General features: G+C 40.2%; 1 protein-coding gene and 1 long non-coding RNA gene across 3 annotated transcripts in view; one reads left to right on the top strand and one right to left on the bottom strand.

Annotated features, from left to right (window-relative positions):
- The window catches only part of arhgap23a (Rho GTPase activating protein 23a), a 139,513-nt gene that overhangs the window by 85,151 nt on the left and 39,306 nt on the right, over positions 1-15,056 (bottom strand). The window lies entirely within an intron of this gene.
- Positions 7,265-11,418, top strand: LOC133651464 (uncharacterized). The gene is made up of 3 exons (XR_009826415.1): positions 7,265-7,662; positions 8,044-8,516; positions 10,003-11,418. It is a non-coding gene; the product is annotated as an uncharacterized LOC133651464 (long non-coding RNA).

Below are 15,056 nucleotides of genomic sequence, written 5' to 3'. Positions count from 1 at the left end.
AACCATGATAATTTGGGTAAAAATAACCCTAATATGAAGTTTCCATACTTTTACATTCCTAGTAGGCATTTGGCATTTAATTAACTGTTGTGTTATTCACTGACATGCCCAAAAAACACACTCTATATTGGTAAAATAAGTGTGAATGGTAAAAAACGGGATTCTAAAACAAAAACGGAATTTGGAAACAATTTAATGAAAGGGCTGATTAAGATGGCTGTAATAGTTTTAATAATAGTTTTTGTATTTATAATACATTATTATGCACCAGGGCAGGCCACCAGAGGTCTGCAGGACAAGATAGTACAGTTGTAGTATTTTTTTTATATTTCTATCAGAGTAAAAGGTAATTATAATGTGATTTCCATTATTTATTACTAGGATATCCAATGAGAAATATGAAAATAAAGTAAAATGTAACTAACAGTGTTAACCCTCCACGCCAGAAGGTGGCAGCGCTCTGTGCTGTATAAATGGCTCCAAAGGAATACTGTTACACTATTACATCATGAAACTAAATTAGGAATGTTCCGTCTTGGAGTGCCATTCTATTTATTGTCGCTGCGGGGAGGCTGGAGTCTATCCCAGATGGCTTTGAGGCGGGGTCCACCCGGGAGATGGTGGTAAGAGATCGGTTCACCGTCAAGTTTCGGCAGCTTTATTTCCTCCTGGGTTGGGCGTGTCCTAACCTCAGCGGCGATGATGGCATATAGCAGAGTCCCCCCCCTCCCCAAACATTCCCTTTCCATCCCGTTTCTCCTCCAGTGTGCTGAGCGACCACAACCTCTGGGAGCAATCAGAGCGGTCACGTTTGAGCTGCGCTGCAATAAGAGACCTCCTTCATTCATTCACCCACTTTTCTTTTCTTCCCTCAAAAAGTGCAGCAGCTCTAGAAAAATGCCCCCGCCTCCTCCTCCTCTCTTCTACATCTGGGCGAAGGCCGGCGAACGCTCCTGCTCGCCCGCCACCCTCCCCCAACCAGGAGGCCCACATGTACAAAATTAGCTCATCTCCGCCTCTTTGTAATTACAAGACAAAGATTATAAGTTTGCTGCCGGGCCGTGACGTCAGCGCTCTCCGGGGACAGCGGGCCTTGGCGTGCGCGTGGTCGAGCCAGACTGGGAGTTCTGGAGGATGGAGTAGCCCCAGTGTTTATTAGAGCAAGGGAGATGGCCTGCCTGGAGTTTCCATTTGAGGTCATCTGGTTTCTGCATTCCTGCCATGCACCAGCGCTCACATCGCACGGAGGAAGTCGTCCAGAGGTGTACACCGGCCATTTAGGGAATTCTCAGAGCGGCAAAGAGAATGTTTAATGCAATCAAAATTCTGCTCGGTGTAAGAATCCATGAAATTGGACATGTGGAGCCTTTTGACGCGGCCTGAAAATTCATCTGGAGTACCTTTTAAAAGGTCTCATATTGTACTTTATTGTTTTTCAACCACTGTGCCGTGGCACACTAGTGTGCCGTGAGATATAGTCTGGTGTGCCGTGGGAGATTATGTAATTTCACCTAATTGGGTTAAAAATATTTTTTGCAAACCAGTAATTATAATCCGCAAATGTGCCGTTGTTGAGTGTCTGTGCTGTCTAGAGCTCGGCAGAGTAACCGTGTAATACTCTTCCATATCAGTAGGTGGCAGCAGGTAAAAAGGTATCTAACGCTTAAACCAAAAATAAACAAAAGGCGAGGGCCGCTAAGAAAAAGCGTTGAAATTTAGGGATGGCTATGCAAAACGAAGCTAAAACTGAACTGGCTGCAAAGTAAACAAAAACAGAATGCTGGACAACTGCAAAGACTTACAGCTTGTGGAGCAGCAGATGGCAGTGTTTCCCACACATTCATGTATTTGTGGCAGCCCACCACGAAAGAATTAAGGCCGCCACAAAAAAAATAAAATTATTATTATTATTTTTTTTTTTTTGTCCTGTCCAGCTTCTCAGGCAAATCATATAGTTGATGTAGATGCCCATATCGGCTGTTCAGATTTACTTTACAAAAGAGAAGTGTAGGATCAAGATTTTTGGAGCTCTTTGTTCAGTGGATCAGATGTTTGATGAAGCTTTGTGTCTATCTACCACCACTACTGTTTTCTGTTTACTTGTTACTGACTGTGGCAGGACACCTCTGCCTCTGTTTCACTTTATGTTGCTGGTAAATAATATGGTTGTAGTAGTAGGCTAAAGTTTAATTATTTAGTATGCACTAATTAAAGGGGCAGAGCTTTAAGAGACATTTTAGCTTTTATATTTTTATAAGATATATTTTTTGTAAGAACCACAATTAATAAATATATTTCAGTGAATAACTTATTGTTCAAATCTGTATATGAATATGTACATAAAGTGTTGTAATTATATTGTAAAATGGATGGATGGATGGATGGATGGACGTTTAAAACCAAACTGTTATTATTAATTAGTAAGTATATATTTTTTTAGCCTTTTTAGAGAAAATCATATCATTGTAGTAAATTATGCAAATTACTCAAAGATGTCATGGTGACCACGCCCATAGCTACGCCCCCACCGCCACAGGTATCTTGTCAGTTTATGGGAAACACTGGACAGCGTCCACAAAGTACATCCGTACATGACATGACAATCAACACCAAAATAGGAGCGCAAGACAAGAACTAAAACACCACACACAGGTAAACAGCAAAAAACTCCAAATAAGTCACGGCGTGATGTGACAGGTCCTGACAGTACACCTACTTTGAGACAAGAGTTATAGTGATGCACGGTTGGTTATGGTTTATATTCATATTCAACAATTGCAACTTTTTATTGTCAATATCGGCGGCTGAGTTTCATTTTTTTATGTTTTTTTGCTGGTGGTGTGCCTCCGGATCTTTTCAATGAAAAAAATGTGCCTTGGCTCAGAAAAGGTTGAAAAACACTGTTGTACTTTACTATTTTTCACCAGCTTTAAATTAGTCTCAGGGGTCCCACAATAGTGTATTGTACATACATGGAATTTCGACAATTTAAAAGTGCTTTGAGATTAAGTAAGCCTTCCTGGGAACACGCCGTTTTATATGTCTGTAGCTTTAATGCTAATGAGCTGTGTGTGTGTCTGGCAGAGTGTGTGACGCTTGGGCCGCATGGTAACGGTAGTTGTCATGATGCCAAGATGCGGACACAGGGGACAGTGTGCAGGTAAAACGTACTTAATGTACGGAAAACAAACACTAGTGCAGCTGGGAATGCACAGGAAGCATAGGAAAAAGCAATGCAATTATCAACACAGACTACAAGCAATCACCACACAATGAACTTCCGTCCCAGAAACAATGTTACAGCAACCAGCAACAGCTGAACCTAAATAGACATGATTACTAAACGAGAACAGGTACGCTGGCAAAAAAAATAAAGGTCCTGCAAAGACAAGTAACGGGAAGTGGAAACCAGAAAATAAGAGCGTTGGACAGGAACTAACACCTAAACTAAAACAACGCATGACTTTGCTCAACAGGTCATGCCAGTGTCTCCAAAATGCGTTATTGTGCACTTTATTCACTACATCTACACTGTAACTCTGCACCTATTCAACACTAGTGCAGCTGGGAGTGCACAGGAAGCATAGGAAAAAGCTAGGCAATTATCAATGCAGACTACAAGCAATCTCCACACAATGAACATACGAGAAACAATGTTCCAGCAACCAGCTGAACATACTGTAAATAGACATTATTACTAAATGAGAACAGGTACACTGGCAAACAAAGTAAAGGTCCTGGAAAGACAAGTAACGGGAAGTGGAACCCAGAAAATAAGAGCGTTGGACAACGTTGTGAGCCAGTTTCCTGAAGAAATAATGAAACTTACAGCTTCTACATCAATAGCTAAGGCTAGTAGGCAGAGCTTCATGCTGCATTTTAGAATGTGTAGTGAAGCCTGATTTATTTTTATTTTTTTAATGGTGGAGCATATACTGTATATGTGGCAGGCTCATCTAGCTAAGGGCAGTTCAGTGGCGAGATCATGTCCATGAGGAAATGTTTCCTTCATGACGTCATGAAAAATGGCAACTTCAAAAGCAAGTGTTTGAGTACCTCTTCTCTCTAAAGTGAAACAAACAAGTAAGTGAGATTATAAGTTTTTTCCCATGGTTGGTGCTCAGAAACAGACTCTCGCAACACATATTACTGGGGGTGTCCCAATACAACTTTTTCTCTTCCGATACTGATGTTGGAGCCTTGACTATTGGCCGATACCGACGTTGATCCGATACAGTATCATCAGGAATCATACATACTTTTATTGTTTTCTAGAGTGGAATATTATTGATCAAGTGAAACGAGTCAAACAGAGAACAACGGTAGGTGTGAAAAACGCTAACCGTCTGCAATGAAAAAATGCTGTCTTTAGGTTGAAGTGGAGTTGTGATGGTTTTTGAAAACACATAATGGCCACAATAATTAATTAAATTAAGATGATGACACAGTAAATTGAATGATGCAGACACATTTGTTAATGAATACTATCTAATGCGCTTCTAATAAGCAAAAATAATTATTTGATACCTGTTCGTATTGACAAACGCTTTCAACTGCAAGCGTGTTCAATTAATGACACTTATTATGTATGTATAACTTGTGTGCTAATTGCAGCTCAATTAGCTGTCAAGTTTTGCTGAAGTAAACATGCTTCACAACTGTTTGTATCAGAGGGCTTATATGCAACCTGGTATAATCTTATAATTTGTTTTTTGCTGATATTGGACCGATATCCAACATCAATATCGGTTCGGACACACCTACATATTACTGTTAGTACTTCATTTTAAAAAGTAATTTTTGGATAATAGGGAACCTCTAAAACAATGCATCCCTCCTGAATTTGACTTTTGTGACTGTGAGAGGACGCACAGTAGCGCCTTTGTGGGCTGGAGCATGCGATGTACAATAATTGATTGCAGCAGGGGTCTGAACTTTGATTCATCATATCTTCTTGTGTGTATGGTCAGAATTCACTCCAATCTAGTGAGCTCAAGACCCCTAAAGTAATACAGTCTCTTACAAATTACCAGACAAAGCAGTTACTGTGGTCTAGTATAGTACTTAGTTCTTGCCTACACCAATACGAATAATTAAAAAACGCATATTTTTTCTATGCGTTGTGGCCTTTTGCCCACACACACGTACAGTTTTGTTCTTATTTGGAGTGTCACGAGTGGTGCAATGCTAACAAGTACTGTATGGAGGTTAATCGTTGTCTTTATTACGATAGCTCTGGATTTATCTAACTGATTTTTTTTTTACATCCGACTATGCTGACTATTTCATTGAATAAAAATTTGTGAGCAAAATTTGTGTGTTCAAAAATTCAGTTTGTTAATATTCAGTGTTTTAAAAATTAATAACAGAAAATTCAGAGCAGAAATATTTGTTGCTTCAAAATTCAAGACTCACTTACGGTAAATTAAGACTGAAGCAATTGATCCTGTCTCAGAAACAGCCTATGAGGTGAATTTTACAGCAACAAATATTTCTGCACCAAGTTTTAAAACACTCCTTTCAGGCTGAAACTAGGGCTGGGCGATATATCGATATACTCGATATATTGCGGGTTTGTCTCTGTGCGATATAGAAAATGACTATATCGTGACATTCGAGTATACGTTCTCACGCAGTTGCTTTTAGCTGCGGGCATTACACTGCAGGCTCTTCCCACTCTTTCTTGTCTCTCCTCACAGAGACGTAAAACAAGCGCACCTTCTTACATACGTCACATACGTATACGCCCTTGCGGATTTATTGATTGATTGAAACTTTTATTAGTAGATTGCACAGTACAGTACATATTCCGTACAATTGACCACTAAATGGTAACACCCAAATAAGTTTTTCAACTTGTTTAAGTCCACGTAAATCAATTCATGGAGCAGAGAGGTAGCGGCATGGTAACATTAGCTGTGGTACTAACGGAGCGGTGTGAGTGGTAATACGAGAGAAAGAAGGTGCGAATCTGGTAACAAATGAAGGAAGAATTAATTACCAAGAAAAACAGCACGGGGTCCATCATGTGGCAGTGGTTTGGCTTCAAGCGGGAATATGTCGAACATACAACCGTAATATGCAAAGTATGTGGCAAAAGCATACAAAAAGTAGCAGCTCTACTAACGTAGCATCATTTGAAAAGTCACCTGCTAGAGAATGAAGAGTGCTTGAAACTCTGCATGTCAACATCTCCGTTCGGTGCCACCAACAAAATGCCGAAGCAACCATTTCCAGATCAACACCGTATGAAAAAAATTGTCAACAACAGAAGGAGATAACGTCCGCAGGAACCTACCACATAGCGAAGGACATACACTATTTGATTTCCTATTATGCAGCTCATTTTTATTTGACACTTATTGAAATATCTTGTTTGACATCATGCACAAAAGTGCACTTTATTTGTTTTAAACTATTGTAGTGGCGTTCTGTACAAAAAGTGCACTTTAATTTAGTGTTGTTTTGATATGTCATCTTAGTGACATCATGCACAAAAGTGCACTAATAGCTTATTTTAAAATGTCTCTGACAATCTTGCACTTTCTGTTTTGGAATAGACATGAATGTTTGTGCCACTGCATAATAACTGTTTAATAAATACAGTTTTGGTCAATTGACTTAGTTGCGATTTCCCTCTCTGCATGAAAGTTTAAAATGACCATATATTAATGCAGTATGAGCAAGAATGTTTTAATGTAGACACATAGAATCATCATACTGCTGTGATTATATGCATCAGGTGTTCATTCAAGGCTAAGGCAAAATATCGAGATATATATCGTGTATCGTGACATGGCCTAAAAATATTGAGATATTAATAAAAGGCCATATCGCCCAGCCCTAGCTGAAACGCATAGGCATGTTTTTACTAGACTGGCCAAGTACTAATAAAGGTGTTTTAATCTTTACACTCTAGAGCACCTCAGATTTTTCAAAGTTTTAAAACACTGTATTTTAACAAACAGCATTTTTATACACAAAGTTTTCCCACAATTTTTTATTTTAAGACATTTGCAGGATAATTTCATGTAAAATAATTGCGTTAAGAAATGCAAACGCATACAATTCAGCTACATAAACTTGGTGTAAAAACGTTCTTAATAAAGACACAAATTAAATACTCCATAGTACAGTCTAAGGACACAAGAGACTGAGGTCAGTTTGCAATGACGAGGGCCAGGACGTCACCAGAGGACAGATGTTGATCCCAGAGTCATTGACCTTTGCTTGTGTAATGTAATAAAGACCTCCATATGCCAGCGCCATTCGCGGTTCCTCAGCGTCTGTCGGTGTGTGTTAGCCATCGTTTGATTCCGGGGCGACCGCAAATGCCCCCCACGGACACAAACTGTCCTCTGTGGCGCAATGACTCGTTCCAACGCCGCAGGAGAAGGTCACAGCGCCACCCTGGAGGGATATGAGTCGTACTCCTCGCTAATCTGCACACTGAACACGACGGCAGGGGGAGGACTTGTAAGAATCAAATCAACCTTTTAAGGCCGCTTTATGGGCGATGCTTGGCTCTAACAAGCGGCTTTTGAAGCGGATGAATCTGTATTAAAATGCCGGAATGTGCGCACTGAAGGGAGAAAACCACAGCACTGGAAGAAGAAGACCAAAGAAGGCATTGAAGGGAGATCAAAGCTGAGGTCAGGAGAAGTAAGTTTGGATAGGTGGAGCATTAAAGCCATCTCCTCTGTTCCTTTCTTCTTTATTCATATTTGAAATAAGCAGCACTTTCAAAGTGGCTAACTGATGATGCTAGTCAGGCAATACCATTAATAGCACTAGGGGATGCTGAGTGCTGCCGATTCTCAGCAGCTGCCTCAGCATCAAAAGCCAAGGCACAGAAAAAACAAACACACTTTCATTCACTTTTACACTTCATTTTCTTTTGGCCGCGTCTAAAATCTCAAGACTGTGGCTATAGAGGGCGCTAACTTATTTGTTGGCAAAAGCAGTTTGCATACTTGGGACGGCCTTTTTACTACATTTCCTGTATTGACTTGGAAAATTTATGTGTAACTTTCCCTTTTCTAGATGTTCTGAGGTCCTGTTTCCATGCCAGTGCAGAATGATGCCGCCAAACCGGCTGTGCCATAGCTGAGTAGCTCAACTTTCCATCGCTGATGTTCTCTTTCTTGCTTCTCCCCCTCTAAACCTTCCTGTGTGTGCACCTCGAAAAAATATTAACTGTGAAGGCTGTGATTTGTCAATTTGTACTCGGACAATACTTGCTTTGTGTCTGGTTCAGAGTGTGTACGGACTAGGGCTGGGTGATAAAATGGTATTAATATATGTTGCGATAGACACAAAATCGATTATCAATAAAAAAATGCATTCGATAAAACGTTCTATTATTTTTTTTCTTTTCTTCTTCGAAAGAAACCGGAAGTTGCAAGGCAACCTCTGCTGCGAACACATCCTGGTTTGGCACCATCATTGTCTCAAAGTGTCTCTGTCAAAAAAAGAGAAAATTGGACGCGGAGTGGACCTCAACCCTCTTGAAAAGGGTCCGTATACGTCGCAAATGTTTTTCATGTGCAAAAGAAAAATAATTTAAAGGCCTACTGAAATGAAATGTTTTTATTTAAACGGGGATAGCAGATCCATTCTATGTGTCATACTTGATCATTTCGCTATATTGCCAGATTTTTGCTGAAAGGATTTAGTAGAGAACAACGACGATAAAGGTCGCAACTTTTGGTCTCTGATAAAAAAAAAGCCTTGCCTATACCGGAAGTAGCGTGACGTCACCGGAGGAAGGACTCCACACATTTTCCCATTGTTTACAATGCAGCGTTAGAGATTCGGACCGAGAAAGCGACGATTACCCCATTAATTTGAGCGAGGATGAAAGATTTGTGGATGATGAAAGTGAGAGTGAAGGACTACAGTGCAGTGCAGGACGTATCTTTTTTCGCTCTGACCGTAACTTAGGTACAAGGGTTCATTGGATTCCACACTTTCTCCTTTTTCTATTGTGGATCACAGATTTGTATTTTAAACCACCTCGGATGCTATATTCTCTTGAAAATGAGAGTCGAGAAGGCGAAATGGACATTCACAGTGACTTTTATCTCCACGACAATACATCGGCGAAGCTCTTTAGCTACTGAGCTAACGTGATAGCATCGGGCTCAAATGCAGATAGAAACAAAATAAATAAATCCCTAAATGGAAGGATAGACAGAAGATCAACAATACTATTAAACCATGGACATGTAACTACACGGTTAATAATTCCCAGCTTGGCGAAGCTTAACAATGCTGTTGCTAACGACGCCATTGAAGCTAACTTAGCAACGGGACCTCACAGAGCTATGATAAAAACATTAGCGCTCTCATCTGCTCATCAACACCCGTGCTCACCTGTGTTCCAGCGATCGACGGAAGGACGAGGACTTCACCCGATCATCCGTGCGGTCGGCGGCTAGCGTCGGCTAGCGCGTCTGCTATCCAAGTCAAAGTCCTCCTGGTTGTGTTGCTACAGCCAGCCGCTAATACACCGATCCCACCTACAACTTTCTTCTTTGCAGTCTTCATTGTTCATTAAACAAATTGCAAAAGATTCACCAACACAGATCTCCAAAATACTGTGGAATTTTGAGATGAAAACAGAGCTTTTTTGTATTGGATTCAATGGGGTACCAATACTTCCGTTTCAACGATTGACGTCACGCGCATACGTCACCATATATAGACGTTTTTCAACCGGAAGTTTAGCGGGAAATTTAAAATTGCACTTTATAAGTTAACACGGCCGTATTGGCATGTGTTACAATGTTAAGATTTCATCATTGATATATAAACTATCAGACTGCGTGGTCGGTAGTAGTGGGTTTCAGTAGGCCTTTAACATAATCATTCTTGTTTTTTGGTTCGCTATCCATTATCTGTTACCGGAATTCATTAATTAATGTTTGAAAATCGAAAATGGGAATTTAAACAACTAGTGTAAAACTAATTTCTGTATTCCTGTGGATTGCACATATGCAGTCTCTCTTTTCAGGATCCTCGTATGTGAGTGACCCGGAACAACAGAAAAAGAAGAATGCAAAGAATGGTGTCAGTGTCGTCAAAACAATTTGGTCACGGTAGAAGGTTCCCTCTTATTTTTTAATGCCCAGAAACATGGAAAGTGACACATTTTATTGGTTCTGTATTGAGCAGGTAAACGTCGCTCTTCTTCTTCTTCTTCTTCAACCATATCTCCAAACATTGAATGGGGAATAGAGAGAAGGGTTTTCCGCTCACTGTTTTAATTCCTATTTTTGATTTTCAAACACATTAATAAAACCGGATAATGGTTAATGATCCATTTGACATTTAAAACAAAAAAACTGGATTTTTATGTAAAATAATTGTTCTATTCCAAACGAAAAACGGACGGTCGCAACGTACACTGACCGTATTTGATACTGAGAAAAAGGTTTTATTATTCATTATCTATTTAACATTTTATTCAATCCCAGATAGGCTTTGCCTTAAAGTTGAATGGCTTTGTAGATACATTGAGAGAGAGTCTAAGTTCAACATGTCCATAGTTGTGTTTTTAAAACTGCACCAATTTTTTTTTCTTTTAAATTTTCAACTAACTTGACGTGTTTTGTCAAGAGTATTATCTGTGATATGAACATTTTCACAAAGAAAACTATCTGAAGTTGCCTTTATTTTTAAGTTAGTATGTCATGATTTTACCCCTTGGAAATAGATTGTCCTCCTTGCGGCCCCTGACCTAGGCTTTATTTGAGACTGATTCTACCATGAATTTATTAACTTGGACCCCGACTTAAACAAGTTGAAAAACGTATTCAGGTGTTACCATTTAGTGGTCAATTGTACAGAATATGTACTGTACTGTGCAATCTACTAATACAAGTCTCAATCAATCAATCAAATCAACAGCACCTCTGCTGGTTACAGCCAAGTATTAAATTCCATTAAGCCTTTCAACTCTCAAGCCAATTTCCTTTCAAATATCTGCCAAATAGCACAGAATAGGAACACCAAACTACAAAATAACATCCCGTGACCACTCTGAAGAATGTAAACAGAGGCAGCATTGTGATGGTGCTGTTAGCATTAGCTCCTCCACGCCTCCCTGTTAGCTTGTTAGTTCCATCCCATGACTATGTCAGTCAAAATAGCCTGCATTAAAACAACAACAGGGTTTAGAGTTATGTCACCAACTGCATTTTTCAGAAGGAAACCGTTGAAAAATATCCAACTCTCTAAAAGTTCTCAACCTGCTCTGTTTGTGCAACATTCCGTAAGGCATTCCTCTCTTGTTTGTGGGCATCGTTCTCCCACCGTGACTCATCGGGATTCTCCTCATTCCCTCTTCCTCCGCACCCTCCTCTCACTGCCTTGCTCACATTCCAGTTGAGATCCCGATGTTCTTAAAAAGCCTAGAGGGGCGAGGTTGAAAGCAAGGGGGGGTCCACACTTGTTTGCACTCAATAGTTGAAATAAAAACATGATAAGGAGACGAGAGCATCTGCGTTTTCCAGACACAACAAGACGTCTGATTGGAGCTTCATCAAACGGTGGCCACCACTTAACCCTCGTGGCGGCCAGCCACTGGAGGTTTTCAGTCTCTTGGGGGCGGGGCCTAACCTCTGAACCTTGACTCTGATCCACGCTGCCTCCGGGTCGATCCCACACAGTCAAGTGTGGGCTTCAGAACAAGACCGGACCTGTTCTTCATTTCTGATGAACGACCCCTCGGAATATGTCGCACAGCAGCAAACCACGAGGCACAAAGAAGAACATTCACCACCGTTACATGACAAACTGCAATATATATTGTACAATATACATGCAATATATACAATATTGCAATGTTGAATTCCAGGCTCGTGCTTGGATTTCAGTTCAACTCATTTAACAAAGGGGACTTTAAATTACTGTATTTTTCAGAATATAAGGCGCACTTAAAATCCTTTACGACAGTGCGCCTTATAACCCGGTGCGCCTAATGTACGGAATAATTCTGGTTGTGCTTACCAACCTCTAAACAATTTTATTTGGTACATGGTGTAATGATAAGTGTGACCAGTAGATGGCAGTCACACATAAGAGATACGTGTATACTGCAATATGACGTGTAGACAGCAATATGACGCCAGTAAACAACACCAAAACTTTAAATGTTCCATTGAAAATAAAGAACATTACACACGGCACTCAAAAATCTGTCAAAATGTTTTAGTATGACTTTGAAGCCGCACCGCTTGATGGATTGTCGGCCCATTACGGCTACCGTAGTCAGAGATACAATTATTACTATGGCGTATGAAATGGCACCCATTAGCAGACATATTATCTGTCGTTTTGTTTCACAATATTATGCAAAACCAACTTTTCTTACCTTCTGGTACCTGCTGATGTGTATTTGAGATCTGCATAAGTTCTGAAAATTTGTGCACATCCGCCACTGTAGTCCGTACCCATGCCGTAGTCGATAAGCTTCTTCTTTTTCACTATCTTCTTGTTATTGGACAGTGGTTCTTAACCAGGGTTCGATCGAACCCTAGGGGTTCGGTGAGTCGGCCTCAGGGGTTCGGCGGAGCCTCTGCCGTGGAGGTCTAGACACACCCGACTCATTGTGTAAATAAAAACTTCTCCCTATAGGCTTATTATGGATACGGCAACAGCAGATATCACACTGACTTGCAGGTGTGTAATTTGTTGTGAGTTCAAGCACTGTGTTGGTTTTGTTCTTTGAACAAGGTGAAGTTCATGCACGGTTCATTTTGTGCACCAGTAAAAAAAACATAACTTTGTCTTGAATTTTTAAAAAAACACATTTTATTTTTCACGTGAATACGCATATGAAACTGGTGGGGTTCGGTACCTCCAACAAGGTTAAGAACCACTGTTATAGGGGACACACCCTCTGCTGTTGCCGTTTGTAATATAAATGGCGTAAAGTTCTAACTTATATCTCGCAATGAAAGCGTTAAAAACTACCAGTGGAGTAGGTTTACATAATTCATCCACGGAACCCACCTCCAAAGACATGCACCTGGGGATAGGTTGATTGGCAACACTAAATTGACCCTAGAGTGTGAATGTTGTCTATCTGTGTTGGCCCTGTGATGAGGTGGCGACTTGTCCAGGGTGTACCCCGCCTTCCGCCCGAATGCAGCTGAGATAGGCTCCAGCATCCCCCACGACCCCAAAAGAGACAAGCGGTAGAAAATGGATGGATGGATGGATCCACGGAACTTTAGTTATTAGATAGTTCCGGTCAGACGTTTTTTTACGGGACACATTTCCGGCATTGTTGTTGCACTAGTGAGCCACGGATGGGGAGATGCTGCTCTGTTGTTGATTGAAGTAAAGTCTGAATGTCATTAAAACAGTTAGCTCCATCTTTTGACACTTCTTTCACACCCGTCCTTGCACACTACACCGCTACAACAAAGATTACAGGGAGAAGACGCTGTCGAAGGTGAGCCCCGTAAATAAGACCGCCCACAAAACGGCGCATCCTGAAGCGACTGTCAGAAAGCGGCTTGAAGATGGTCTGTAAAACATAATCTATGCAACATTTTGACCAAGGAACCAAAATTACATGTTATGTAGACCACAAGGAAATGTTTTCAATTTAGAAAAAAAATCATAATATGATCCCTGTAATGCGCCTTATAATCCGGTGCGCCTTTTGTATGAAAAAAGACCTGAATGAACCCACTCATCGGCAGTGCGCCTTATAATCCGGTGCGCCCTATGGTCCAGAAAATACGGTAATTTGAACATACAGAAAGTGGAATTAAATGTATTGCAATTCATGAAAATTCCTTATGTCCAAATAACTGGAAGAATTTGTCACATTTAACCAAGGATTTGGCTTTACTAAAAATACTTTGTAAACACCAACTCACCGAACATTTCCTCCTTTTTGAATAATGTATAATATTATTTAACACAAAATTAAAAGGTAAATGTAACCATTTGTACAGTTCCTAATAACGTAGGCCTGGACAATATAGCCTAAAATAAAATCTCAGATTTTTTCACAAAAAATTAGATATACGATTTTCCTCCCCCCACTTTTTAAAGACACTAATTAATACAAATAACAGAGATAATTCATAAAAATGGCACCGCATACTCTGCATCTTACTCTTTTGGGGCGGTGTGGCTCGGTTGGTAGAGCGACCTTGCCAGCAACTCGAGGGTTCCAGGTTCGATCCCCGCTTCCGCCATCCGTTTCACTGCCGTTGTGTTCTTGGGCAAGACACTTTACCCACCAGTGCCACCCACACTGGTTTAAAAGTAGCTTAAAATGTAGGTAATGGGTTTCAATATGTAAAGCGCTTTGAGTCTCTGGAAAAAAGCGCAATATAAATATAATTCACTTCACTCTTAGCAAAATTCTATTTTATATAAAGTGGGTTCTTTTTAAAACAGAAATAAATTGGACTTTGTATAAAATCATTTTCAAAAAACTAAACATGGAATTTAGCTATTGTAGGTAATTCTGGCATACTGTATTTACTGTGATGATTTTGCTCATATTTTGATCAATTTGCATTTTCCTAATCAAATAAAGTTATTCATTATATAGCATCCTACGGGAGGCAAAACTACCGTCTTGAATAAAATACTTCTGCAAATAAAAATGTAGCATTGAGAAGTCTCTATAGTTTTAATGGTTGGATAAATGCAGGCCTTTTCACTGTTTGGGCACAACATCTTTAGCGACGTATAAAGCGACCGCTTTAGTGGTTGTTTTTCACTGTGCTTCTTTTTCATCATAAATTTCACCACAGTAAGCTGCTTTTTAGCTGGAGTTATTTTCTCTGTTGTTATGTTCTAGTTCGCCTCATACAGAGTTGCATGTCCCGCACTCGGCTGAATGCCTCGTTTTTTCAGATGCTGGGGTAAGTTTGTTGTGCTGCTGCCTTTTTAAACAAACTTTGCAGATTGCAGTCATTTGTCCAATGCCTGTTGCCCCAAAACCAAACCACTCGAGACACTTTTCTTTTTCTTTTTAACAAACGTCTTCCTCTCGTTTGCGTTAGCATTAGCCATGTTGTGCT

The sequence above is a fragment of the Entelurus aequoreus genome, linkage group LG06 (assembly GCF_033978785.1).
Source record: "Entelurus aequoreus isolate RoL-2023_Sb linkage group LG06, RoL_Eaeq_v1.1, whole genome shotgun sequence".
Lineage (NCBI taxonomy): Eukaryota > Metazoa > Chordata > Actinopteri > Syngnathiformes > Syngnathidae > Entelurus > Entelurus aequoreus.
The sequence above is the reverse complement of the archived record's forward strand: the minus strand, read 5'-3'. Positions and strand labels throughout refer to the sequence as shown.